Below are 15,093 nucleotides of genomic sequence, written 5' to 3'. Positions count from 1 at the left end.
CCACGCTAATTTGCCTTAAGACAGCAAACACCTCCACCTCTGTAATCCGTACAGGATCCATGAAGTTGATGCTGCTTTGCCTCACTGCTATAGACTCTGTGACCATCTCCTGTGTAAATACGGATGCAAAAAAAAATCTCCCACATCTATTTTGTCTCAGATCAGAACTACTGTTCTGATCTTGCATAGGATTATTTTTTTTTCCCCCCTTGCAATCCTTTTTGCTCTTAACATACCTGCAAAATCCATGAGGATTCTCCTTCACCATGTCTGTTGGGGCAACCTCATGCCTTCTTTGTCTTTCATAAGTGTTCACTTGAATTTCCTGTACTTCATACGTACCCCATTTGTTCCTATCTGCCTGTACCTGGTATGCACCTCCTTTTTATTGATCTGGCAGATGAAGCACAAAGGGCTGATAGAGCTGCATGGTGGGAGGTGGGGGTGGGGGAAGGTTAAACTAAAGTTGCAGGGGGAATGGGAGCCTGAATAACAGAACAGATACTGGAGACGTTGTGGAGACAGTTGTTGTTCAGTCCTCAGACAAAGACAGGAATGAAAAAGTTAAGCATGGTGCAGTGAATATGCTGAGCCCTGTATATTTCAATACAGGGAGCAGCATAGGAAAGGCAGATGTGTTCAGGGCATGGATCAACACCTGGAATTATGACACTAGGATCTGGCAACTGTGGCCTGGGACAGGCTGCTTTGTGGCAAAGGTGTGCTTGGTAAATTGAGGCCTTCAAAGCAAAATTTTGTAAGCACAAAGTGGGTATGTGCTTGTCAGAATAAAAGATAAAGATAGAAACTGTATCTCTTGGTTTTCAAGAGATATTGAGAACCTGGTGAAGCACAAAATGGAGTTGCATAACAGAGATAGGCAGGTAGGTTCTTATGGAGTATAAGAAATTCAAGAGAAAACATAAGAAATAAATCAGGATGGCTAAAAGAAAGCATGAGATTGCCCTCGTAAAAAAGATAAAGGATAATTGTCGTGGATTCTAGAAATAGATTAAGAACAAACGGATTGCAAGGCATAAAGTTGGTCCTCTGGAAGACCGGAATGGCAATCCATGTGTGGAACGAAAGCAGATGGGTGAGATCTTAATTTTTTTTTATCTCATTTACTCAGGAGATGGACAGAGTGTCAATGAGAGTGTGGAAAAGCAGCATTAAAATTGTGGACCCTATACAGATTAAAGAAGAGGAGATGTTTGCTATCCTGAGGCAGATTAGGGTGGATAAATCTCCGGGGCATGACAAGGTGCTCCCTCGGACCCTACGGGAGGCAAGTGCAGAAATAGTTGGGGCCCTAGCAGAGATAATTAAATCATCCTTAGTAATGGGAGAGTTATCAGAGCATTGTAGGGTAGCCAAAGTAATTTTGCTGTTCAACATAGAACATAGAAATCTACAGCATATTCCAGGCCATTCAGCCCACAATGTTGTGCCAACCATGAAACTTACTCTAGAAACTGCCTAGAATTTCCCTAACACATAGACCTCTATTTTTCTAAGCTCCATGTACCTACCTAAGAGGCTGTTAAAAGACCCTATTGTATCTGCCTCGACCACCACTGCTGGCAGTGCATTCCACACACCCATCACTCTCTGTGTAAAAAAAACTTACCCCTGACATCCCCTCGGTACCTATTTCCAAGCACCTTAAAACTATGCCCCTCGTGTTAGCCATTTCAGCCCTGGGGAAAAACCTCTGGCTATCCACACGATCAATGCCCCTCATCATTTTATACATCTAAAAAAGGCTCTAAGCATAAACAAGGATATTATACATTGCTTTGATGATTTGTTGGAAGTTTAAAAAGGTATGAGGGTATAGATAGGGTAAATGCAAGCAGCTTTTTCCACTGATGTTGGGCGGGACGACAACCAGAGGTCATGGGTAAGTGACTTCCCCATTTATACAACAAATACAATACAGCACAATACAGGCCCCTTGGCCCACAATGCTGTGCCAGACATTACTTACTTTAAAAATTACCTAGAGTTCCCCATAGCCCTCTATTTTTCTACGCACCATGTACCTATCCATGAGCCTCTTAAAAGACCCTATTGTATCCGGCTTCATTACAGTCGCCGGCAGCCCATTCCACGCACTCACCACTCTGTGTAAAAAACTTACCCCTTGTGGTGATATCACGTGTCAGGACGTGAGTGGACAGAGTTCCCAGCATGCGCAGAAATGAAGAATTATCAAGAAGCATGGCAGTGTAAAACTTGTTTTTTTCTGCTGTTAAATAAAAGATCAATTCTGCAGAATATGGTTTGTTATCAGTAACGCATGGTACGTATAGAGAACACAACACCCCTGACATCTCCTTCGTACCTGCTTCCGAGCACCTTAAAACTGTGCCCTCTCTGCAGATTTTCTCTTGTTTGTGACTGGAGGCAGAACAAAGGTGATTTTCACAACAGCTGATGTAAAAGATTTTGTTCCCTTTCTCCGAGTTCCCGATCCTTGCATTTAGACAGCTGGAGCTCAGCTTTGTCTGAGAGACCCATCGGTTCCCATTCCCGCATCAGCCGGAAGCTCCCCGGGGCCCGTGTACGGATGGTGGGGCTGAGAGAGAGGGAAGAGAGCAGGACTGTCCCGGGATTGCGGGTCATGGTGCCCGGAGATCACAGCAATTGTCCCTCCCCCTCCGCTCTCCCCTTTCCATGTCTCCCCTCACCTTCTCCCTCATCCCCGGGGACGCGCTCTTACCTGCTGTCGGTCTTTTGAGGCCTTCCGTATACTGCGCGCATGCGTGATATTCGGCAACGTCACAACGCCGACGCCTGCGCATTTGATCGGTGCTTCGGCAAGGGCGAAATTTCTATCGCACGGCTTTATGGCTAATCATGGTGCCATTAAAAGTTTCTGCATACACCAGTTCCACGTCCATAGCTCAGTTTTTTTTGTGCATATAGAAAATTCAGCAGCTGTTTTAATGCAGAAAGCGGCTCCCGTAAAAAAATATACTCAATATCACCGTGTATCTAATGCCAAAGTACAATCCTCTTACAAATGTAGATATAAAACTCAAGAGATTCTGCAGTTGCTGGAAATACAGTACAGAGACACATACACACACACACACACACAAAATGCTAGAGGAACTCTGCAGTTCAGGCAGCAACTAAGCAGAGGAGTACACAGTCTAGGTATGCTGAAGGGGCTCGTCCTAAACGTTGTCTATTTATTCCACTCCACATTTGCTGCCTGATCTGTTGATTTCCACCACTAATTTGCAGAAATTAACCACCTTTTTCTTCCAATCAAACTGTTTCAAAATGTTTCTGACCTTTCATTTGTAGCCATATCCTGCCGGCCTGATTTCTCTTCCTCCTCCTCCTTGTAAACTTTAAGTCCACTCTCTTTCTGGAGCCCCAAAGCCTTGAATCAGGCTGACAACTCTTTGTTTTCTGACTCTGCTCCATCAAAGATTCACTCGCTCGTCTCCTGTCAGACTTTAGAGGCACATTGCAACAACCCAGCTGTCTGAGACACAGTCCTTTGAAATTAGTGAAAATGACCCAAAACGTTGAAAAGAGCAGGGAAGAAGGAGCTTCAGCACCTTAGTCCAGAGCCCTGAAGAACGTTAAAACCACAGTGAGCTCATCGTCTTATTCAGCCTGGAGAAAAGCATGCAGAAAATTTCTTGCAGGTGAATAAGATGATGAGAGGCATTGGTCGTGTGAATAGCCAAAGGCTTTTTCCCAGGGTTGAAACGGATAACACGAGGGGGCATAGGTTTAAGCTGCTTGGAAATAGGTACAGAGGAGATGTCAGAGCTAAGTTTTTTTAAACAAAGAGTGGTGTTTGTGTGGAATGCACTGCCAGCGACGGTGGTGGAGGTGGATACAATGAAGTCTTGTAAGAGAATCTTAGAAAGGTACATGGAGCTTATGAAAATAGAGGGCTATACGGTTGGGTAACTCGAAGCAGTTTCTAGAGTAGGTTACATGGTCGGCACAACATTGTGGGCCGAAGGGTCTGTAATGTCCTGTAGGTTTCTATGATTCTATGACATTCAAGGGAAATCTCCTATCCCACGGAGTGGTGACATGTTGTAACCTGTCATCACAGGGAGAGTGAGAGGGAAATGGCAGGGATAGATTGTGATATACTGATATGGAACAGAAACATGGGCAGGAACTAAATGGGCCGAGTGGCCTCTCTACTGTACATCGTGAGTGTGGTAGAGACAGTAAGTACCTGAGACACGGGATTTGATACAGAACTAATTTGTCTTTCACAGATCCATAATATTAAACACCACTCTAGTTTAGGGCTAACATCAGCAGAACTGACTCCTCCAATGCTCAGTGACTAGGGTTCGGTCCTGGGTGCGATGAGCAGCCGCAAGAACTGCAGATTTTGACAGTAACAGAAAAGGAAGATGAGGCTCTGTTCTGGGGAGATGTTGAAAAAGAGGATTTGCCATAAATGCCAGCTGAACTGAATGTGGATGTATCATCTGGTACAGATAGATTGTATGTGAGGAAACTGTGAAGTTGTGGTCAGAATCTTCCAACATCTACAGCTTTGGGGTGCATCTGAGGACTAGAGAATAGGATATACAGTATTTTTGCTCAAAAGAGATGCAAGGATAAATCTAGCGATCCTAGATCAGGCAGATTAACCTCAGTGTAGGAAAGCCTTGCAAATGATAATCAGTCTCAGAACTAACACTTCAACAAAGTGTGACAATAACAGAAAAAATAGACTTATGAAAGGCAAGTCATGTTGAACTGATTATATAATGGAGAGGACGATTGATAGTTAGATATGGCCCTGGTGGCTAAAGGGATCAGGGGGTATGGAGAGAAGGCAGGTTCAGGGTCCTGAGTTGGATGATCAGCCATGATCATACTGAATGGCGGTGCAGGCTCGAAGGGCCGAATGGCTACTCCTGCACCTATTTTCTATGTTTCTAATAGTCCCTCAGTTACCTTGATGGTTAAATATTTAACATAGAGCTGATTTGAAGTTCCTCCCTGATGTGAAGTTGCTGGCGTTGCACCAGCTGGGATGATTGAGTAAACCTGTTTGCTCACTCCGGACAGAAATGTGGCCTCTATTTTATTGTAAACTCACCCGAGCATCATAAAGTGGATTAAGTGAATGAGTCATTTCGCACACACGGAGCAGATGAACGGCCGAATCCCAGTGCGAAACTGTTGGTGCACAGGTATTTTAAAATCTATCCCTGCCGTTCAGCTCTCACTCTCCCTGTGATAACAGGTTGGAACAAGTCACCACTCCCTGGGAGAAGAGACTTCCGCTGAATTACATAGAATCACAGGAACCTACAGCACATTACAGTCACTTCGGTCCAGGATGTTGCTCCAGCATTTTGCGTGTGTGTTTGTGTGTGTACATGTCAAGCAACTGCAGAATCTCTTGTTTTTTATATCTGCATTGTAAGAGGGTTTTACTTTGGCATGAAACACAGGGAATGCCTGTTGATATTCAGTATATTGTTTATGGGAGTTGCTGTCTGCATTAAAACAGGTGCTGAGTTTTTTGTACATACAAACACTGATCCATGGGCATGGAACCGGTGCTTGCAGACACTTTTAATGGCATCGTGATTACCCAGAACGCCTAGCGTTTAAATTACGCAGTCGCTGACTCACCGATTGAATGCGCTGGCGTCAGGGTTGCCGATGTTCCCGAATATCACGCATGCGCACAGTACACAACCGGCCTCGTGTGCATCCGATTGCAGGTAAGAACGATTCTCTGGTCGGACTTTTTCCAACACCGATTCTTCCCTTTCTCTCTCGATCACTATACGGGCCCCAGGGGGCTTCCGGCTGATGAGGGAATGGGAACCGATGGGTCTCTCAGACAGAGCTGAGCTCCAGCTGTCTAAATGCAAGGATCGGGAACTCGGAGAAAGGGAACAAAATCTCTCACATCAGCTGTTGAGAAAATCACCTTTGTTCTGCCTCCAGTCACAAACCAGAGAAAATCTGCAGATGCTGGAAATCCGAGCAACACACACAAATTGCTGGAGGAACTCAGCATTAGTACTCTTTTCCATAGATGCTGCCTGGCCTGCTGAGTTCCTCCAGCATTTTGTGTCTGTTGCTTGTTCCACCTCCTCTTGTTCTGGACTTTTCTACCCGTGAGAACATGTTTTGACCCACTCTCTCTGGATCCATAATGATATCCAACACCTTGTCCTGGGCAACAAGTAGCTTTCACATCGCAAATGTGCCAGACTCCAATGAGACAGACTACTGCCCTTCCCTTCATATTCATTGGCATTGCCATCACTGAGTTCACCACCGTCAGTCACCTGGGGGAGGGTTCAGGGGAAATATTTATGTACAATACAGAAACTGTTGTTACCTGTGTGTACTGTGCTGACGCAAAAGTTGCTGGAGAAAGAAGGATTTTGGCACATTGGCCTTCATAAGCCAATGTACTGAGTACAGGAGATGGATGCTATGTTGACTCTGTATGAGAAATTGGTGATGCCTAACTTGGGACTATTGTGTGCAGTTTTGGTCACCTACCTAGAGGAAAGAAGTAAAATTCAGAAGGATATTGCTACGTCTGGAGGACTTGGTTATAAGGAAAGATTGAACAGGTCAGGACTTTATTCCTTGGAATGTAAAAGATTAAGGAAAGATTTGATGGAATTGTACCAAAATTATGAGGGTTATAGATAGGGTAAATGCAAGCTGGCTTTAACCACTGAGATGGTGTGGGACTACAACCAGAGGCCATGGGTTAAGGGTGAAAGGTGAAACGTTAAGGGGAACATGAGGGGAAACTTTTTCACACAGATGGTCATCCAGGTGTGGAATGAGCAGCCAGCAGAAGTGGTGAATGCGAGCTCAGTTTCACCATTTAAGAGGTTTGTGTAGGTACCTGGATGGTAGGGATATGGGAATAAAACATTTAAATAGTTCAGCACAAACTAGATGGGCCAAAGGGTCTGTTTCTGTGTTGTACTTTTCTATGACTGTGACAAGAACCTGAAATAATACTAATATTCACTCTAATTCCTTTTAACAGACCAACCATTCATCTCAGCAGCAAATTTTTATATGGCATTAAAACTGCGGCACTTTAAATTAACAGTGCATAAAAGAAGGTCCCAGCTGCAGGTCAACAAAGGCTATTTGTGTGAGAGTGTTTCAGTTCCTTTGGGGTCGGGCACCCATACAGCTCAGTGGGAACAGGGAATAATACCAATAGAGAGAGTCAAACTGAGCCAAGTCAGAGATTTGAGATGGCAGAAATGCCCCATTCTTATTGAGACAGGAAGAGCATCAGGGAGTTTGATTCCAGATACCAACACTGTGCCCAGTTAGAAGATGATTTCTCCTTCCAACTTGGGTTGATCCTTACTGTAACAGTGTGAAGTCAGTTCACACCTTGGCAACTCGAGTGATCTCATCTGAAATGTCCTTCACCCATTGATGGATTTTGTAAATCTTTTTACAGATTAATAACGACAAGGAATCTCTCTGCAGGAATCTTCAAAACAATACACCAGTTTTTCTGTCTCTGTCCAGATACTGAAGAACTGGAGCAAGTGATTCACTCAATCATCAGTCCTGCTCTGACTGTGGGGAGGAATTCACTTGGTCATCTAACCTGAAGGTACATCAGCGAGTTCACACTGGGGAGAGGCCGTTCACCTGCTCAGACTGCGGGAAGGGATTCGTTCAGTCATCCGACCTACTGGTGCACAAGCGAGTTCACACTGGGGAGAGGCCATTCACCTGCTCAGACTGTGGGAAGGGATTCCTTTCATCATCTAAACTGAAGGTACATCAGAGAGTTCACACTTGAGAGAGGCCATTCACCTGCTCAGACTGCGGGAAGGGTTTCACTCGGTCATTCCACCTGCAGAGACACCAACGAGTTCACATTGGATCGAGGCCTTTCACCTGTTCAGACATTGGAAAGAGTTTCTCTCAGCCATCTCCATCAAATGTGCATCATTGAGTTCACACTGGGGAGAGACCGTTCACCTGCTGTGAATGTAGGAAGGGATTCACTCAGTCATTTAACCTTGTGACACACTACCGGGTTCACACTGGGAGGAAGTTTCAATAAGCTGAATGCTGGATATTTGTCCATCACCGTTGCTGAATGCAATTTCGAGAGTGACTGTCGGTGCTGAACTCTGCAATTATTGCTGCTGCTCACCACACCCAGTTCTGCGCCCTAGTCACTGGGCATGGGAGGAGTTTCTTCTGCTGCACATTCACCTTTAATGGGACTGTTGTTTAATATCCTGGATCTGAGGCAAATAAATCAGTTCTGTTCGAATTCTTGTCTCTGGTACTTAGTGAATTTATAATGCACCTAGTGTACAGTAAAGAGTCAACTCAGGCCAGCTGGACCCTGCCAGTGATTCTGTTCCACGATAGTCCTTTTAAATCCTCCCCTGTTGTTCCCCTCTTGCTCTCCCTGTGGTGATGGGTTCCAAACAGTCACCACTGTGTGGGTGAAGGGGTTCCCCTTGAATTTTCTGCAGACTGAAGAAGTCAAATTGACTGCAGTTCTAGCTGACATGTTCTTCACCCCTCAAATCCCTGGGCTGAGGAAGAATGACATTGGTAGTTCACCTTCTTATTTCCACATTATAGGTCATTTTCCCTGCTTCTGAAGGGTTAACAAAGAAACATAGAAAACCTACAGCACAATACAGGCCCTTCAGCCCACAAAGTTTAACCAAACATGCCCCTACCTTAAAAATTACTAGGGTTACCCATAGCCCTCTGCTTTTCTAAGCTCCATGTACCAATCCAAAAGTCTTTTAAAATACCTGATCGTATACACCTCCACCACTGTCGTCGGCAGCCCATTCCAGGCGCTCACCACTCTCTGCATAAAAACTTACTGCAGACATCTCCTTTCTACCTACTCCCAAGCACCTTAAATCTGTGTCCTCTTGTGGCAGCCCTGGGGCAAAAAAGCCCCTGGCTATCCACACGATCAATGCCTCGCATCATCTTATACACCTCTGTCAGGTTACCTCTCATCCTTCTTCACTCCAAGGAGAAAACGCCGAGTTCACTCAACCTGTCTTCAGAGAGCATGTCCCCCCCACCCCAATCCAGGCAACATCCTTGTACATCTCCTCTGCACCCCTTCTGTGGTTTCCACATCCTTCCTGTAGTGAGGCAACCAGAACTGAGAACAGTACTCCAAGTGGGTTCTGACCAGCATCCTACATAGCTGCCAGGGTTGTTAGAAAAAGCCACTGTCCTCTCAAGACTGAAAACAGAATGAGAAACCATTAGTTGGATGTTGAACGGAGCAGGGTCAGAAACCAGAGGCGAGTCTGCACAGGGCAGAGTTTGGGGCTCTGGACGATGGTCGGGGTAAGAACGTATGATGAGGAGAAGGGAATCAGCAGCAGGGTGTGCAATAAATGACAGAGTAGCAACATTTGGAAGCTGATTGACAGAGAAAGTAATTTGGTTGTCTGACTGATGACAGAAACAATGCCTGTGGTGAGGTGCTCCACTGGTCGAGGAACATGTGTGTTGGGAATGGTTTTATCTATTGAGGGAGTTGTTCCTGCTTGGTTATCCTGTAATATTATATCTGGATGGTTATTATGGATTGTCCTATCTGAAATAATGTATTGACTATCATATAAATTGTGAGATTTTGACTCTAAAACCGGATCAGGCTTGAATTTATGGTGCCTTTATGAAGTTACGGTGGTCATTCATAAGTTTATATTTTAAAGCAAGGTTTTAGTGAATGATATTTGCTATTTGATTGTACCTGTGTACGTAATCCGATTGAGTTCAACTGCTGCAGGATCCCAGAATGTGTTGGACTGTGTCTGGTTTCTCTTGGCATTTTCTGCATTAATCACCTTGCTTGTTTGTATTTTATGCATTTTTGATTTATTTTCTTTGTTAACCACCTTGGCCTGTATTTCTGCGAGGAATCCCTCTGTTTCAGGGAAGAGGTCTCCAACTCTCAGTCAGGGGCTCGATGCTTCCTTGTCACCATTTCATCTGCTCAGATCATTGGGATGCCTCCCAAGGAGGGTGATACTCATTCCACTGGTTAGTTATTTCTTCCATAGTGGTAATACATTTTTCTGAGTTGGCTTCTCAATTAAGTTTTCTGGCCTGTGTTTTTTTTTATCAGACTTTCATATATACTCATTATACTCATATAATCATGTTTATTTTTGATGAAAATAGATAGTTTAGAAATTCTATCAGACTGTTGGGTGATTTTTTTTTAATGTTTGCTTTCCAACCCTATGCCACCTTCCTGATGATTTGATTTGATTTGACTTTTTACCAACACAGCCACAGCACCCTCTCTGCCTACCTGTGTCTCCTTTCCAGAAACGTACCAGTATATGGGACACAAGAGATACAGCAGATGCTGGAAGTTTAGAGCAACAAGACAATGTATGTGAGGAGCTCAACAGGTCAGGCAGCATCTATCGATGGGAATCAATGTTTTGGGCCAAGACCCTTCATCGGAACTCTTGATACACAGTTATCTGGAATATCGTCGGCAGCCCATACCATGCACTCACCACTCTCTGAGTAAAATACTTACCCCTGACATCTCCTCTGTACCTACTCCCAAGCACCTTAAACCCATGCCTTCTTGTGGCAGCCATTTCAGCCCTGGGAAAAAGCCTCTGACTGCCCTAAATGATCAGTGCCTCTTGTCATCTTATACACCTCTATCAGGTCACCTCTCATCCTCTGTAGCTCCAAGGAGAAAAGGCCAAGTTCACTCAACCTATTCTCATAAGGCATGCTCCCCAATCCAGGCAACATCCTTGTAAATCTCCTCTGCACCCTTTCTATGGCTTTCACATCCTTCCTGTAGTGAGGCGACCAGAACTCAGCACAGTACTCTTCAGTGGGGTCTGACCAGGGTCCTATATAGCTGCAACATTACCTCTCGGCTCCTAAATTCAATTCCACCATTGATGAAGGCCAATACACCGTACGCCTTCTTAACCACAGAGTCAACCTGTGCAGCTGCTTTGAGCATCCTGTGGACTCGGACCCCAAGATCCCTCTGATCCTCCACACTGCCAAGATCTTACCATTAATACTACATTCTGCCATCATACTTGACCTAACAAAATGAACCATCTCACACTTATCTGGGTTGAACTCCATCTGCCACTTCTCAGCCCAGTTTTGCAGCCTATCAATGTCCGCTGTAATCTCTGACAGCCCTCCACACTATTGACAACACCACCAACCTTTGTGTCATCAGCAAACTTGCTACCCCATCCCTCCACTTCCTCATCCAGGTCATTTATAAATATGATGAAGAGTAAGTGTCCCAGAACAGATCCCTGAGGCACATCACTGGTCACTGCTCACCATGTTGAGCCCAGCTGGGGATCAGTTATTCTGGATTTGGTGTTGTGCAATGAACCGAATTAGTGCACTTAAGGTAAAAGAACCCTGAGGAGAGAATGATCTTAATATAATTGAATTCACACTGAAATTTGAGAAGGAGAAGCTAAAGTGAGATCTATCAATATAACCGTGGAATAAGGACAAATACAGAGGAATGAGAGGGGAATTGGCCAAATTTGATAACAGACAAAAAACACTGGCAGGGATGACGGTAAAGCATCAAAGGCTGTAAATGCGGGAAGCAATTCGGAAGACACAGGATATATACATTGAAAAAGGAACGACTATTCTAAAGAGAGCGTCATACAACCACGGCTAATGAGAAGGCAAAGCCAACATAAAAGCCAGAGAGAGGGCATATAACAGAGCAAAAATTGGTGGGAAGCTAGATGATTGGGAAGCTTTTATAAACCAACAAGAGGCAACTAAAAAATTAATTAAGAAAAAAAAGATGGAATACGAAGTTACAAGATGATACCAAATGTTTCTTCAGGTCTATGAAGTGTAAAAGAGGCAAGAGTGGATGTCGGACCGGGGGAAAACGATGCCTGGGGAGGGTGGGTGACAAGGAGATGGCGGCTGAACTGAATAAGTATTTCACACCAGTCTTCATTGTGGATGCACCTAGTGGGATGCTGTATGTCCAGATGTCAGTGGTCAGAAGTGTGTGAAGTTGTCGTTACTCGAGAGAAGGTTCCTGGCAAACAGAAAGGTCTGAAGGTAAATAGATCACCTGGACTAGATGGTGTACATCCCAGAGTTCTGGAAGAGGTGGCCGAAGAGATTGTGGAGGGATGAGCAATGAAGTTTCAAGAATCAGTGGAGTGAGTCTGGTATGGTTGCGGAAGACTGCAAATTCAGAAATGTATCCCCACTACTCAAGAAGGGAGAGAGATTGAAGAACGGAAATTTTAGTACAGTTCGTCTGACCTCACTGGTTGGGTAGATATTGAAGTCGGATGTTGGGGATGTGTTTCCAGGGCATTTCGAGGCACGTGATAAAATCGGCACTCAGCATGTTTGCCTCCAGGAAAATCTTGCCTAGAAAGTGTGTTGAAATTCTTTGAATTTATTGAAGTCATTATAAGCAAGCTAGACAAAGGAGAATCGGGTAATGATGTACATCTGCATTTTCAGAAAGTCTTTGACAAGGTGCCACACATGAGGCTAGTTAACAAGTTATGAATCCATGACATTACATGAAAGATTATTGTATGGATAAAACAGTGGCTGATTGGCAAAGGATAGTAATAAAGGGGACGTTTTCTGTTTGGCTGCCGGTGACTAGTGATGTTCCACAGGACTTGGATGGCAGAATTGATAGCTTTATTGGAAAGTTTGCCAATGATATCAAGATAGCTGGAGGACCGGGCAGAGAGGCTATAAAAGAGGCTATAAAAGGCCAGGCAGAAAGGCTATAAAAGGACTTTGACGATTCAAGGAATGGGTGTAAATATGGCAGATGGAATACCGTGTAGGGAAGCGTATAGTCATGCACGTTGGGAAAAGAAATACTGGGGTACACTATTTTCTAAATAGTCTAAACTTAGGAGCCCTTGTGCAGGATTCCCTAAAGGATAATTTATAAGTTGAGGTGGCAGTGAGGCCAAATGCGATTTCAGGAGGACTAGAATATAAAAGCAAGAACTTAATGTTGAGGCTTTATAAAGCATTGGTGAAGCTTCACTTAGATTATTGTAAGCAGTTTTGCACCCCTTATCTTAGAAAGGATGGGCTAAGACTGGAGAGAGTCTAAAGGATTGAATGTCTTGTCCTGTGAAGACCATTTGATGATTCTGGGCCTGTATTCACTGAAATTCAAAAGAATGAAAGGTGATATAATTGAAACTTATCGAATGTTGAAAGACCTGAGTAGACTGGTATGTCCCATGGTGGGAGAGTCTAGGACCAGAGGAAACTGTTTCGGAACAGAGGGGCGTCCTTCTGGAACGAAGGTGAGATTAGACAGAGGGTGGTGGATCTGTGGAATTCATTGCCACGTGCAGTTCTAGAAACCAAGACTTCATGTCTAGCGATCGTCCGTCTATAGAGAGTTTGTCAACCTATAATAATTATTGTTTTTCAGCTGCAGCTGGTAAAACTTGAGGTGCAGGCATCGCAAAGCATAATCATTTCTCAGTTTGCGCGGAATCTGTCTACTCAGATCGCGGGATGTCTCTCTGGAGGGACATGAATGGATAACTTGATCTTCCATAGTGACCATTTCTTCATTTTTCTGGATAGTGCTTTCATTTAACTTTAGTATTGTGTACTTCTTATTAGTTTTACACACGGTGGCATGGAGTGCTCAATCCTGGTTTCGTTGAGGAAAACTTTATCCTTGGCTATATTACTTCACCCCTCCCCATCTCCAGTTTCACCCATGACCTCCCACCTTGGACTTCTTCCTCCCCTGTCCCCTCTACATCCCTTACCCTGACTTTGCATCTTTTTTTCCCCCAAAAATGCCAAGACCTCAAGAATATTGGGGCAGAAGTGAGAATAGGTGCTATTACAGAGGAGAAAATGTGCTTTGGAAGCTGGAAGGTCTGAAGGTAGATAAGACTCCCGGCCAAATGGTGTAAACCCAAGGGTTCAGGAAGAGGGAGCTGAAGAGTTTGTGCAGACATTAAGGACATAGAGCACGACAGCACAGAATAATGCCATTCGGCCAATCTGGTCTGTGCCAACCTATCAATCTGCTGAGTTCCAGCAACTTCCACTGGGACCATATTCCCCCTCCCATCTATGAACCCATCCAATCTTCTCTGAGATGTTGAAATCGAACCTGCCACTTGCACTGGCACCCCATTCCACAACCTCACCGCCTCTGAGTGAAGAAATTCCCCCTCATGTTTCTCTTAAGGAATGAGTAATGATCTTTCAAGAATCACTAGATTTGGGAATGGTTATGGTGAACTAGAAAGTTGCAAATGCCACTCCGTTCTTTAAGAGGGGAGGGAGGGATAAGAAAGAAAATTATAGGACAGTTAGTCTGACCTCAGTAGGTGGGGAGATGTTGGAGTCCATTAACGATGAGGATTCAGGGTACTTGGAGGTGCACAATACAGTACGGCCAAAGTAGGCATGGTTTTCTTCAGGAGAAATCTTGCCTGACAGATCTGTTGGAATTCTCTGATGAAACAACAGGCAGGACACACAAAGGAGAGGCAGTGGATGCTGTTTGTTCGGATTTTCAGATGGTCTTTAACAAGGTGCTGCACATGAGGCTACCTAACAAGATCATAGCTCATGGTGTTTGATGTTTCTGTGCCTGTTCCCACAGGAGTTTGGAAGTTCCTGAATACTGTAAAACCCGAGATAGAAAGGATGTGAGAGGACGTTTCCCATAGTGCAGAGCCCAGGACCAGGGGGCAGACTCTCAGATGAGATGGAAATCAATTTAGACCAGAAATGAGGAGGAATTCTCCTGCTGTATCTCATGATCTTATGATTGTTTAACACGGCCGTTTCTGACCTGTACTTTCGTGGCCATCCCCCTCACTCTCTTAAATACTTATCTCTCTCCACCTCAGATGCACCCAGCCTTCACACCCTCGGGGCAGTGAATCCCAAAGATTGTACACTCAGCCAGATAGATGGACACTTCCCTGATCCCAGTGGAACTGCATCTCCACACACACTCCTCACTTGAGATGACTGTCTATACTCATGACACAGGACATCACATCA

At 44.5% G+C, this 15,093-nt stretch overlaps 1 protein-coding gene and 1 pseudogene across 1 annotated transcript in view; one reads left to right on the top strand and one right to left on the bottom strand.

Annotated features, from left to right (window-relative positions):
- The window catches only part of LOC140208705 (uncharacterized), a 72,960-nt pseudogene extending 64,859 nt beyond the window's left edge, over window positions 1-8,101 (top strand).
- Window positions 1-15,093, bottom strand: part of LOC140208715 (uncharacterized) — a 112,949-nt gene that overhangs the window by 33,936 nt on the left and 63,920 nt on the right. The window lies entirely within an intron of this gene.

The sequence above is a fragment of the Mobula birostris genome, chromosome 13 (genome assembly GCF_030028105.1).
Source record: "Mobula birostris isolate sMobBir1 chromosome 13, sMobBir1.hap1, whole genome shotgun sequence".
NCBI lineage: Eukaryota > Metazoa > Chordata > Chondrichthyes > Myliobatiformes > Myliobatidae > Mobula > Mobula birostris.
The sequence above is the reverse complement of the archived record's forward strand: the minus strand, read 5'-3'. Positions and strand labels throughout refer to the sequence as shown.